Here is a 12,137-nt window from a genome sequence, read left to right as displayed (position 1 = left end):
GGGCTGCGTGTAACTTGCGCAGGAGATGTGGCAGTGGGTGGGGGGGACCGAGATGGGGACAAAGAAGCCAGTTTGTGAAAGGGAAAAAATAAACGAGCATAACAGCTCCGGGCCATTGGGTGGGGCGCGGCAGGACACTTGGGCACCGTGCAGCCCCTTTCCTCTTCCCTTCGGATTTTCCCCCTTCCAGAGCCGCCTTTAGTCAGCGCCTTAGTGACCCCTGCAGACCCCCTCTGGGTAAATACAGCCCCTGCCTCCCACCCCCCCACTCATTATGCATTCCTTTAATCCGGCCCATCTCCAGGTTGCCAGCTGGCAGAGACTCAGCGGATTCCAAACCCCAGCTGGTGCCGGAGTGTTTACACGGGGAAGCTTGGCAGACAGCTTGCCCCCAGGCTGCTCAGCTGGAGGAAAAGGTGGAAGGACGTCCCAGAGCTGAGGCCCGGTTTGTCTGCAGGCTCTCCCCCACCCCGCCCCCCCATCTCCCAGGCCTGCTCTGTCCCTGAAAAGGAAAAGGGGAAAAATCCCCCCATGTCTGAGGAGGTGCTGGGCTGGGGTCTCCCTGGCTCACCCTTTACACCCACTTGGAGCCTAAACTGGCCGAGAGCCTTTCACTTGCCCGCTGGAGCAGATGAGATTATTATTTCAAAGCTGTTATTTGTCAGTATAAAGTCAGTCTCCAGAGTGGATGTGACTTTCCAAAATCAGGGCTGGAAGCTCTGTGATCAAATATTCCTGAAGCCAAGCCTGGGTTCCCTCCTGCAGCCTGAGGGCAGTTTTGTCCTCAGAAAAGGCCCATGAACATGCAGGCAGGTGGTTGCTGGTCCGAATCGGGGGCTTGTGTTGATGAGAGTGTGTGAAAAGCCAGTCCTAAGGCATCTTGCACAAGGGAAGTGGTTTCTGCTGGTTGTCAGCACCACTGGTCATCGGGAACTTGGAGTGGCCGTCTGTCCGCCTCCCGATAGTTTCCTGGTTAATGCTCCCAGCACACACAGGTGGGAGAGTATTCGGCTGATGTGATGTGCCCTGTTGCCAGCAGTTGTTTTGATGAGGTTAATTATTGTCACGTGGTTTAGTATTAAGCCTTTTATTTGAAGAGCATAACAGTTTCAATCAGGGTCCCGGTGGAAACAGATGAGGTGATTGAAGGTGCTGTTAACCCGGGTGGGGACAGACAGGATGAGGGGAAATGGACTAGAGATGGTAAATTCCCCCAGGGCTTTCGATCTTGGAAGGTGGCCCCAAATCTGAAGAGATGGAGGATGGATGGGTGCAGAATGTGTGCTGCGAGGGAGAGAGGGAGGAAGAGGGGGAGGTGGTGGCTGAAGGAGGGGGCTGGACCTTTGGGATGTGATCCAGTCACTGCCACATCAGCCGGGGGGAGGGCGCCAGGCAGTGGTACCTCCTGAGTCCTCTTAGCTCCTGTGGGTTCAGATGAAGCCAGGGCTCCAAGAAGCCCATTGATGCACTCGGTAAAGGTCATCACGCCCTCTGCTCTGGGCCTCAGGGCAGGATGGAGTCTCAGCCAACCCAGTAACACTTGCACATTCTCTTCTATCTCTTGTTTGAATCCTGCCTCCTTTATGCCCACGGCCAGTCGGAAAGGCGGGCAAAGGGATACCGGTACTCCTGAAATACTGCAAACTCTGATGACAACCTTTTGGGGCAGATGTTTCCTGATTGCAATAATTCAAATCCTGGAACACATTTACTGTAAGCTACTGACTACCCTGATTGATCTCTGGGGAGACCAGGATCGCCCTGGCTCCTGAACCAGTTCAGGCAATGCTCAGGTACCACTTCAACCCATTTCCTTCTCTGCCAATGCTCTGCACCCTCAGCCTTCTGGGACCAAGAAGAGGTTCCAGTGGAAGGTACATAGGATTCTTATCACATGTCCAGTTACCACTGGTCTTGGAATATCGGTATCCAACAGGAAATTACTTCCCTGATGGTTTCACGTGGAGAAGCTCAGACTCACTAGACCGTTAAGTAACTGATAAAATTTAATTGGCAAGCTGAAATGTGGGATGGTCTGTCAAGTTTTGTGTATGGAAGTTAGAGTTTGGATTTTTATGTGACAGCGTTGCCTCCCAAATTGAGGGAGGCAATTATTTTTTCTTCTGTGCTTAGCTCTTTGGGGAAGCAAGATGTTGAAATGCCCATGATGCGGTAATGGACAGCATCCCATGGATGACTTCAGTAGGCAAAAAGTCGACTTTGGAGCCAGGTTGCTTTTAGAATGAATGAATGAATGCCAGAATGAATGAATGAATGCCAGAATGAATGAATGCAAACTTTAAGGGATCTGAGGGCCAGATTTCCCTTCCTCTTCCTGTTTTAGACTAACTTGTTTGAAACACATGGGATTCAGTTGATCTGAATCGACCCACACAGTAGATGCCCCCAAAGCCGCCCCACACACAGTAGATCCCCCCAAAGCCAGCCCACACGGTAGATCCACCACCCCCCACCCCGCCCCCCGCCACAACCAAAGCCTCCCTGATGCGCTAGGCTGGCTGGTTCCATCTGGGTCCTCCCGCACTGTCTCAGCACAGTTGTGTCTCTTCTCACCCTCGCCCCTCCCCTCTACTTATCCACAATCTGTACATCTTTCTGGCTGAGCTCACCCCCTCCCAGGAGTCTTCCCCAAGGAGATCCATGGGCTCCAAGCCCAGAGCACTTGCTGATATTTACAGAGTCGCTCCTTTGTCCCAAGGACCCTCAGGGTGCAAAGATGAATAAAGCCACAGTCTCTGCCCCAGATAGTAGAAGGGTCCCCGCTTGTCCTTTGTCTCGTCAAGGCCTGATTCATGGCATCTTTTCTTGTTGTCTCACAAATAACTCTTCGCGCGACAGAGTCTCCATCGTTGGTTCTCAGGCTCATTGTTCAGGGGTGCATGTGGCTAAGAGTCCACACGTCACAGTCTGATGGATCTGGGGTTCCAGTCCCACTTCTGGGGCTTATTAGTCGTGTGCCTCTGGGCAAGCTTCCTAAACTTTTTGAGCCTCACTTGTTCTGTATAATAGGGCTTGTGGGCGGATTAAATGAGATAATTTCTGGTAAGTGTTTACAGCGATTCCTGGCACATGGTAGGAGCATATAAGGAGTAGTAGAGGCAGTGGTAGTAGCAGCAGGAGTTTCTACAACAGAAGGTTAAATGGGGTGATCCTGTTTGCTGTTTACCACAGGGCCCAGCACTTAATGAGATCTCACACATCCTTTGTTGTGCCTTACAGGTTTGTTGAGGGTTAGTGAGATAATCACATAAAACGCCTTAACCTGGCCCAGCCGGCAGTAAATGTTCAGTAAAGGGCAGTCAGTTTTACCACTTCTGAAATTAAGGAGTTGCACTGGATTGACAGCCTGTAGCTTCTGGTTTTGGTCTCTGAGCCTTTGAGGGAAGGAAGTGGATCTTAGACACTTTTGTGTCTCCAGTAGCATCGTGCCTTGCACAGAGCATGCACTCAGCAAATATTTTGTGAATGACAGGTTGATTTTATATTTTAAGTTTTACACGTTCTTTAACTTTTCAGATTTTTCAGTTCTAAGCAGAGGTATGTTTCTGGGGAGTGAAAGTGTCTTTCTTACCAGCCTGTTTTATATGCATGCGCACACACACACGCACTTCTCTTGCTTTCCTTGACCCAGCTGTTAGAAAACCCGGCATGGCCACTATAAGATCCGGGAGAAGGCCCCAGAATCCTGCCTGTGGCTGTGATGGAGAACAGGGACCCCGGCCGCAGCCAGACCTTATCTGCATGTCTGAGGGTTTTGATTCCGAGCCCCATCACTCCAACCAGAGACAGTGAAGGCTGATGGAATGATGGGACGTCAGAGGCCTCGTGGTGGTCCTCTGGCCAGCACCCTAACAATTCCCCCGGAACTGGCAGAACAGCTGTCCTCCTGTGAGTCCATCCAGGCGGCCCTGCCTCTCCCTCTCGGGCCACGACTGAAGGTGGGCTGATGGCCTCGGCGCGGCAGTGCCGTGCTGGGCTGGAGGAAGCGACTGGCAGGCTGAAACGTTTCCCAGCCCTGTTGAGCGTGATGGTGTGGAGGTGGTGTTACAATTTTGATTTTGCTCCCCCACCACATCCTCCCCAGTCCTCTTGACTTCCCCCTTGAATTACATCAGTTCAAGGCATACTGAATGCGCATCTTCTCGGATCTGAACAAGTGTTAGAACTTCAGAGGCAGCAGCAATCTTGTGGAGCGGCCCAGGGTCGGTGCTCCCTCAGCCATCCCTCTTCTGTGGTCCTGGATCTCATTTCCTCAAGAGATCCCCCTTGAGTAGATGTATTCCTTCCAGCTCCCCCCTTTTCTGTGTATCCTGTCACTTCTCCTCACCACACGGAGGTTTGGGAACTCTTCCATCCCTCCCTGACCTCCTGGCCACCAGAACAAGTGGTCCAGACCCGTCTCCCCTTCTTCGTTTCACGCTCATCCCACGTGCCAGCCTCTGCCACCTCCTTTTCTGCAACATTTTACTCAGCAAATAATGACTTTATGACCTTCCTGTCCCCAAATCAGATAGACTCTTCATGCACTCATTCATTCAGCAAATATTTATTGGGGTCCCAGAGTGTACTGAGCACTGTTCCAGCTGCTGTGGATCCATCAGAAGGAAGAAAGTTAAGACCACGTCCCCCTGCAGCAAGAATCTCCATCCCAGGCTGGCTGGTTCTCCCTGGAGCCCAGACTCCTCCTGATGCCCTCTCCCCTGGCTGCTGTTCCTTCTGCCCCTCTTGTGGGTCCTTCTCAGCCCCCCCCTTCCCCTCCCCCTCCCAGCCCTGGACCACAGCTGTCTTCTCTCTCAGTTGATGATCCCACCACCCTCGCAGCATTCCGCATTACCATTCTAACACCAAGCACATCTTACTGAAGTTAATATGTTTCACTGTCCATTTCCTGAACCAGATGGGAACATCGCTGTTGGATACTCCATCTGAATTCACTGTGCTACCGAGTCTTCTGAAAACGACCCACGCTACCTGTGTCTGTGGCCATCACCTTCATCCAAGTCTGCATTATCCTTCCTTCCAAACTGGCTTCCTGCCTCCCAGGCCCTTCTCTGCCCCCTGAGCAGGTATGCTCTCTGCAGTGGAGACCTCATTGTGTTCTCCCCTGCTTAAAGCCTCCCACAGGGAGCATAAAGTCCAGTTTTTATATCCACCATAGAGGGTCCTTCATGGGACCTGGTTCTTGCCAGCCTTCCAGCTTCATCACTTTCCACACGCAGACCATTCATTTCCCTGGAGTCATATTTCTCTGGTGTCTCTGAGTGTGTGCAACCTGCTTCCTGACTGCCTTTGGCCTGTCCATCCCTTCAGTTCTTCACGGCAGGCAGAGCCCCCTCTCTGGTCTCCTGAACTGCTGTGTGTACCCTCTGATAATGACAAGGTTGTGTTGTGAGCTTTTCCACGCTGGTTTATCTGGGTGGGCTCCAGCTTTGGGCAGTGCCTCTCCCAGCCTGGGATGGTGTTTGGGGTGGGGGTGTGGGGTGGAGGTATTCTTGTGTTTGGGAGTTGAGGGGGCAAACCTTAGAGAGGTCAGGTGTAGCACCTGGGGTGTCCTGGGATCCAGGAGGGGGCCTGATTCCTTGTAGGCACTAAGGAGTCACAGAGGACTGTGCAGTGGGCCTGTGGTGTTTTCAGGAAGGCCGATCCTAGTCTTTCCCGGTGCAATCCGGGAAGAGGGTGAGACCACACTCAGGTTGGCTCTTTGACCTGCCCTCTGCCGGCCATGGCCTGGGCTCCTGCCTTAGAGGGGGCAGAGCAGTGGCTGAAGCACTGTCCCCCCTCGAGGCCTTGGCAGGGAGGTGACCTCCGCCCCCCCAACATTTGTGTGTGCTTGTGTGTTTGCATCCTCCCCTCTTCCACCTTTGTTGTGTGGTTGATTGCTCTATGTGGAGATCATCAAAACTTAAGGTCACTGGTGTCCCCAGCGGTTCCTGTTCCTTCTTGTGTCCCTCTGAAATAGAGTTGCGTGGTTCCACCCCTGGCCCTTGCTCCAAGGCCTGGATTCACCAGCAGGTGGTTGGGGGTTTGCACACTGGGTGTTGGATGAGGGCCTGTCTGCCTCTTGAGGACCCGCCGTGAGTTCAGCCTCCGTCCAACCTCTCCCTCTGAGGTGTGGTTTTCTTACCGGGCTGCCTTCACCTGTGTGAGGTCACAGGCAGCCTCCTGGGGGTGCTGAGAGGCCGTGATGGAAGCTGGCCTCCCTGGAAGAGAAAAAGCACCACACATTTTTAGATCTCATTTAAAATACCGCTTTGAATTACTAAAGTGAGATTTTGCACTAAATCTGGGTGTGTGTGTATGTGTGAGAGAGAGAGAGAGAGAATCTTGGAATATAGCACGTAACCTAGATATTAGTGTTTGCCTGGGCTCTGTTTATTTGGTTTAGGGGTACGGAGGGATTCTTGTGGCAGAGTGTGGGTAGTGTCTACCTCAAGTGGTGCCTTGGGGGTTAGACTTGTGTATTCTGTCTGTCTGTAGCACATTTTTCTGGGAACTCTTGCCTTTCATGTTGTTTTCCTTCTCCACTTTGAAGACGATTTGGAACATCCTCCTGTGAATATTATTTGCAAATACACAAGGGATGTTTGAATGCCAGGTGTTTTTCATTCACCTCGATGGCCTTGATTTAATTCACCTGAACCAAGTCATCATCCATGAAGTCCTCTCAGGTGCCCTCCTGTGGGTGGTCTTCGGCAGGTCTTCGTGTAGACACGTGCTGGGTAGTCTGGGGGCCGCCCAGAGCGGGGTATAACGCATGCGCAGTGAGCGTGGCACGGAGCGGCGGTTCAGAGGTGCGATGCGCAGAGCGGAGCTCCGGGCAGGCCTTAGCTTCCTCTGAGTGTGCAAGGTAAGGCTCTGCCTGCAATTAGGTGGCACCACAGGGGACCCGTCGGGACCCGCCCTTCACCCCTCAGTGGGTAGGAGAGGGGTGTGCGGAGACCAGGACGACAGACAACGCACACCCTCAATTGCAGAGGAACAGCTGATTTGTAAGAGCTCACTTATTTGCCTTTTTGCCCTGGTTCGCTCAGTTCACGTGTGGGCGGAGGTGGACAGCCTGAGTCAGGGCCTCTCTTCATGGGCCCGACTGGAGCCCGAGAGGAATCCGAGGGTTCCCACGGGAATCAGGCGTGGTCTACGGCCCCGAGACGCTTCATTGCTCTCCCCAGTTCCCTTCTCTAGCAAGCTCTGCTCCCCACGCCTGGCTCTCCCCACGCCTGGCTAAAGTTTTAAGTAGGAAACTTTCCAGACGGTGGAAAATCATTTAAAAGGGTGGCCGTGGACCATAGTCTACCCCGCTCTTTCCTTCCTTCCTTGTAAACAAGCTAAATGAAGGCAGATCCACCTGGGCCCCGCCTGGTCGGTCGTCCCACCCCCCGAATAATTCTTCCCCTTCCTCCAAACGGGAGGAAATGCCACGAGCTCCTTGGGGCTGATTCTCCCTGGCAGCCACTGGTGATGATGGCCAGTGAGTAGGGACTGGCTTCTGCAGACACGCGTGCCTTCAGAATTGCCTCCTCCCTGTGTGTCCCATCTTATGGAGCTAAAGCTTCTCTAGAAACTGCAGCTCGGTGGACGCAGTGATATATTGGTGCCACAGTTCCTTTTCTGCAGTCAAGTCTAAGATGTTACTTAATCTGAACCCTCCCCCCAAAATCACTTGGAGCCTAAAATTCTACACTCCACAACCCTTTCTTTTTTCTGTGTTGATTTTTATTTTAAAGATGATACTGCATCTGAACAGGTAGCTTTTGCTCATAAAAACAGTTTGTTCTCGCCCATGTATGTGCTCTGGGAATATCCACAGAGAATCTGAACTCTGCCATGTCCTGCAAGAGAAGCGCATTTTAAGAACATTGACATGCTAGAAAGGTATTCTGTGTACACACTTCCTTATTTTGTTATTTTTAAATTTTGAATGACTAAGTTTTCTTTGAGCATCCTGGGTGGCTCAGAGGGAAAGAATCCTCCTGCCTGTGCAGGAGACTCAGGGTCAGACCCTTGGTTGGAAAGATCCCCTGGAGAAGGAAATGGCAATCCACTCCCGTATTCTTGCCTGGAGAATCCCATGGACAGAGGAACCTGGCGGGCCACAGTCTGCTGGGTCCCAAAAGAGTTGGACACAACTGACTGACTCAACAACAAGGTTCTTTATTTTTATGTAGTTTTTAGCTTCTGTGAGGAATGGTTTCTGAGTATGCTGACCCACCCAGATAAGGGGAGAGCTGCTGGGGATGAAGGGGAGGTGAAGTATGTAATCAACTAAGAGTATTTAAAATATTGGCTCAGGGCTCTTTTTGGGAGGCAGCAGATGAGAGTGTGTATATATTAAGGCCTCCAGAAAAGAAATATAATTACACGGGATGTAGGTATTCTATCTGAGGCTGTCTGTAAGGCACATAGCGGGTCGAGTTCCTTCTGTACAAGCATGGGTTGCATCAACATGCAGTCTTAAGGTTATCAGTCAGTTGTGGCTGTAAAGAAAGTGGAAAGAGCTGACCGTAGACCACCTTCTGTGTTTTAGTACTGGATTAACTTCAAATTCAGTTTTCATATGTATGTTTTTTTCTTTCTTTTTTTTTTGAATAGCTCATCTTGGGAATTCCCTTGTTGTCCTGTGGTTAGAACTCAGTTCTTTCACTGCCAAGGGCTGGGGTTCATACACTGGTCAGAGAAGTAAGATCCTGCAAGCCGCTCAGCGTGGACAAAAAAAAATTAACAGCTCAACTTCAAAATTTTAGAAACAGTTTAAGTGGCCCTTTCTAAATTCCTCTTGATCCCAATATAAAGTTTGGACCTTGGAATCAATGAATGTCCTAAAGCCTGCTATCATTGTATCATGGCTGTTCTGATGATGGGTTTTTCTCATAAATAAACAGTGTCATTTTTTTTTCATTTGATATAGGACTATGATCATGACTGTTAACAGAGAGTCTTTTCAGCACAATGAACACAGGCTTGTAGAGAATCTGTTGTGTGTGTTTGAGTAGCTTTGCCTTGTTCTTACATCAAGGCAGTTTTTCAGGTGAGAAAACTGAAATCTCCAGGTGTTGCTAAAAGCCACATGGACGGTACCATTAGCAACCTGCCCCTGACTGCAGGCACTTGGCCCTCCCTGCCAGCCCCTGTTCATCCAGATGGAAACTTTCAGAAAGCAAGTGTGAAAAGCATCTTTGTCTGAGCTGTATCTGCCTTTTATTGAGTGGCAGAGGGGCTTCGAACCTCCTTCACTGAGTCCCAGCCATATTAAGGTACATGCAGGTGACCAGCTACTCAATGAAGCCAACACTCTAGGAGAGAAAGGCTTAAAGACTCTTATTAAAACACTCACCAGTTGAGCAGACTTATTTACTTTTTCTTGCAGTTTTTAAAAACTGAAGTATAGTTGATGTACAAATATCATATAACTTACAGGTGTACAATATACTGATTCACAATTTTAAAGGTTATAGTTATAAAATATTGGCTATATCCCCCATGTTGTACAGTATATACCTGTAGCTTATTTTATACATAACTGTATCTTTTAATCCCCTACTCCTATATTGCCCTTCCCCCCACCTTCTGGTAACCACTAGTTTGTATCTGTGAGGGGTGTGAGTTTTAAATGTTTTTTCTGTCTGAATTTTTTCTGTGCACCACCTGGCCAGGAGGATGCAAGAACAATTTGGGGAAATTCTGAGTGGAGATCATGTGGCTTCGGAGAGCAGGCTGGGGCAAAGATGGGAATAGGTCACTTGGCTCACTTGTGCTCCTGAGGAGCAAGGCGTGAGCATCCCTCCCCAGAGGTTCCAGGTCGGCTGCATGGACTGCCGTTCAGCCCCTGGACGGGTGACCTTCATTTGGAGCAGGGCTGCCTGTGAACATGGGGGCCCGGCCCCCTCCCATCTCCTGTCCTTGGTGGCGAGTCCTGCAGTGCAGCCCCGTTCAAGGACCAGTGCGTGGATATGGCCAAGAAATAAACAATAAACCAAACCGAAGGTCAAATACTACTTACCCGGAAAGCCGCGAGACTGCCTTCATCACGTCTCTCCTCTCTTATCTCTGCTGTCCAGACATCAGCTTGCAGTGAAAGAGAGCAGATCGGGGCATTGGGAAGCCCAGGTGAACCTGGTACATAGGGCTGGCGGGTTGACCCGAGAGGCCTTGTTTTCTTGCTGTTGGTTACAGGTGACACCTGGGCCTCGTCTTCTCACGAAGCAGATACAGTAGTAGATTTTACACACTCAGCAAGCTGTCAGCATGAAGCTGTTTTTTAAATTTGTGTGTGTCTGTGTGCGTTTGGCTTGCTGGCTGTTTCTTGGTGTGCAGGATTTTCTCTAGTTGCGGTCCTCTTGCTTCTCATTGCAGTGGCTTCTCCTGCTGTGGAGTGCGGGCTCTTGAGTTCAGTATTGGCGGCTCCCAGGCTCTAGAGCGCAGGATCAGTAGTTGTGATGCACGGGGTTAGTTGCTCGGAAGCATGTGGGATCTTCCCGGACCAGGGCTCAAACCTGTGTCTTCTGCATTGGCAGGCGGATTCTTTATCACTGAGCCACCAAGCTAGGCCAAGGCTATGTTTTTAGCATTGATGGCAAGTAGAACCAGGAAATAACTTTTTGGAGTCGAAGGTGGAGAGAGGACCTTTCAGGACATGCATTCTGATACCTAATCCTTTCTGTGCTTATCTGTAAAACGGGAATATTATGAGTGTCTGCCTCACAGGGTGGTTGTGAGAATTACGGGAAATAATTTCTGTGAAGCCTTTAGAACTGTGCATCGCTCTGAGTAAGCCCTAACATTTGCCACCATGGTGGACTGGGGTCCAGAGAGCTGAAATGCCTTGCCTGAGGTCACGCACACCCACAGCAGGACTGGGACTGGAGTCCAAGTCCATTATGCTTTGCTGGAGGCAGCTGTTTTACTGGCATCCTTGGTCTCATTGCAACTGAGAGCTCAGATTCATGTGCCCCTAATAGAACACGGCATGTGCAACAGTTTTGGTTCTGTTATGGCTACACAAGCACGCTCAATGTCACAGCCTTTGTGCTTGATGCCCTGCTTGAGTTCAAAGTTCAGTGAAGCTATGTGTGTGTATATGTGGTGGCCCCTCCTACATAATTTAGTATTCTTCTTTATATTAGCATGTTTTCACTTTCACCCACTGAGCCTGGCATTGAAAATGCTATTAAGCTCAATAATGTTTCCTATAAACAACCTTAGAAGGATGGGAAATAATTGGAATGACATTTTTAGTAGGTTCCTATTTCTTAGCCCTCTGTGTTACATGAACCCAGTGCTCGCAGAGGGGCTTCTTGGCTGTTTCGTCCTTGGTCTGAAGTTGGGAGAAGTTGGGAGTGAAGCTTTGGGGTGCCAGAAGACCTCAAGTTTCTTGTGCTGGAAAAGTAGAGTTGCTTTTTTTGTGTGCTGGAGAAGTAGAGTTGCTTTTGGGGGGCTGTCTTTTTTCCTTTCTTAATTAATGGATGTGATCAATCTAGGAGCTGATGATCCTTCTTCCTTCCGACGATGACGCTGAGAAAGCTTAGGGCCAGATTTCTGGGGGCCTTAATCCAATGAGACTTTCTGAAGTGAGTTTTTGTGGATCAGCCTCATCACTGCTCCTTCTCTTTGCCTTCAATATATGTTTTTTGGTCCTCCACTCCTCATATTTTATGTCATCATTCTATTTTATGTGCCATGTTGTATGTCTCCTAAATTTGTTTTTGAAATGCATTTAAAAAAAATCAAATTGTTGCTTTTTCTGCTTGTAAACTTGTGAGGTCTTGGTGGACAGGGGACCTCTCTGTGGTTCAGGTGTAGTCTCTGTAGTCAAAGCAGAGAAAACACATTATCTTGCTGAGGCATGTCATGTGGAAGCAAGCTTGGCTGCTGCAGACAAGGATGCATGGCTTGAAATGGTTTCTGCTGTTATGGCCAGGGGCGTAGGGATGGAAAAATACAGGAATCTCGATTTTTTTGCCTTAAGCAGAGTCCCAGATCCTTTCCTTAGAATCATGTTTAGAGAGCATCTGTTAAGCTTTTGTCTGTGGTTACTAAATACTATAGCTTCTTGCAGTATTCGCTCATCAAATAGGCATTTATGAGAGATCTACTCCGTGCCCAGCACTGGGAAGGACCCC

At 49.8% G+C, this 12,137-nt stretch overlaps 1 protein-coding gene across 2 annotated transcripts in view; it reads left to right on the top strand.

Annotated features, from left to right (window-relative positions):
• The window catches only part of TRAM2 (translocation associated membrane protein 2), a 68,614-nt gene that overhangs the window by 18,639 nt on the left and 37,838 nt on the right, over positions 1 to 12,137 (top strand). Inside the window, exon 1 of one of the 2 annotated variants that reach the window (XM_061146910.1) lies at positions 4,977 to 5,087. The exons of the other annotated variant lie outside the window; for it this stretch is intronic. The gene's annotated coding sequence lies outside the window, so the exon portion shown is untranslated. Of the gene's footprint in view, positions 1 to 4,976; positions 5,088 to 12,137 lie in introns of those variants that run through there. 2 annotated transcript variants of the gene reach the window in all.

Source organism: Dama dama, chromosome 7, assembly GCF_033118175.1.
Source record: "Dama dama isolate Ldn47 chromosome 7, ASM3311817v1, whole genome shotgun sequence".
In the NCBI taxonomy this organism is placed as follows: Eukaryota; Metazoa; Chordata; class Mammalia; order Artiodactyla; family Cervidae; genus Dama; species Dama dama.
This window is presented reverse-complemented; position numbering and strand designations above follow the sequence as displayed.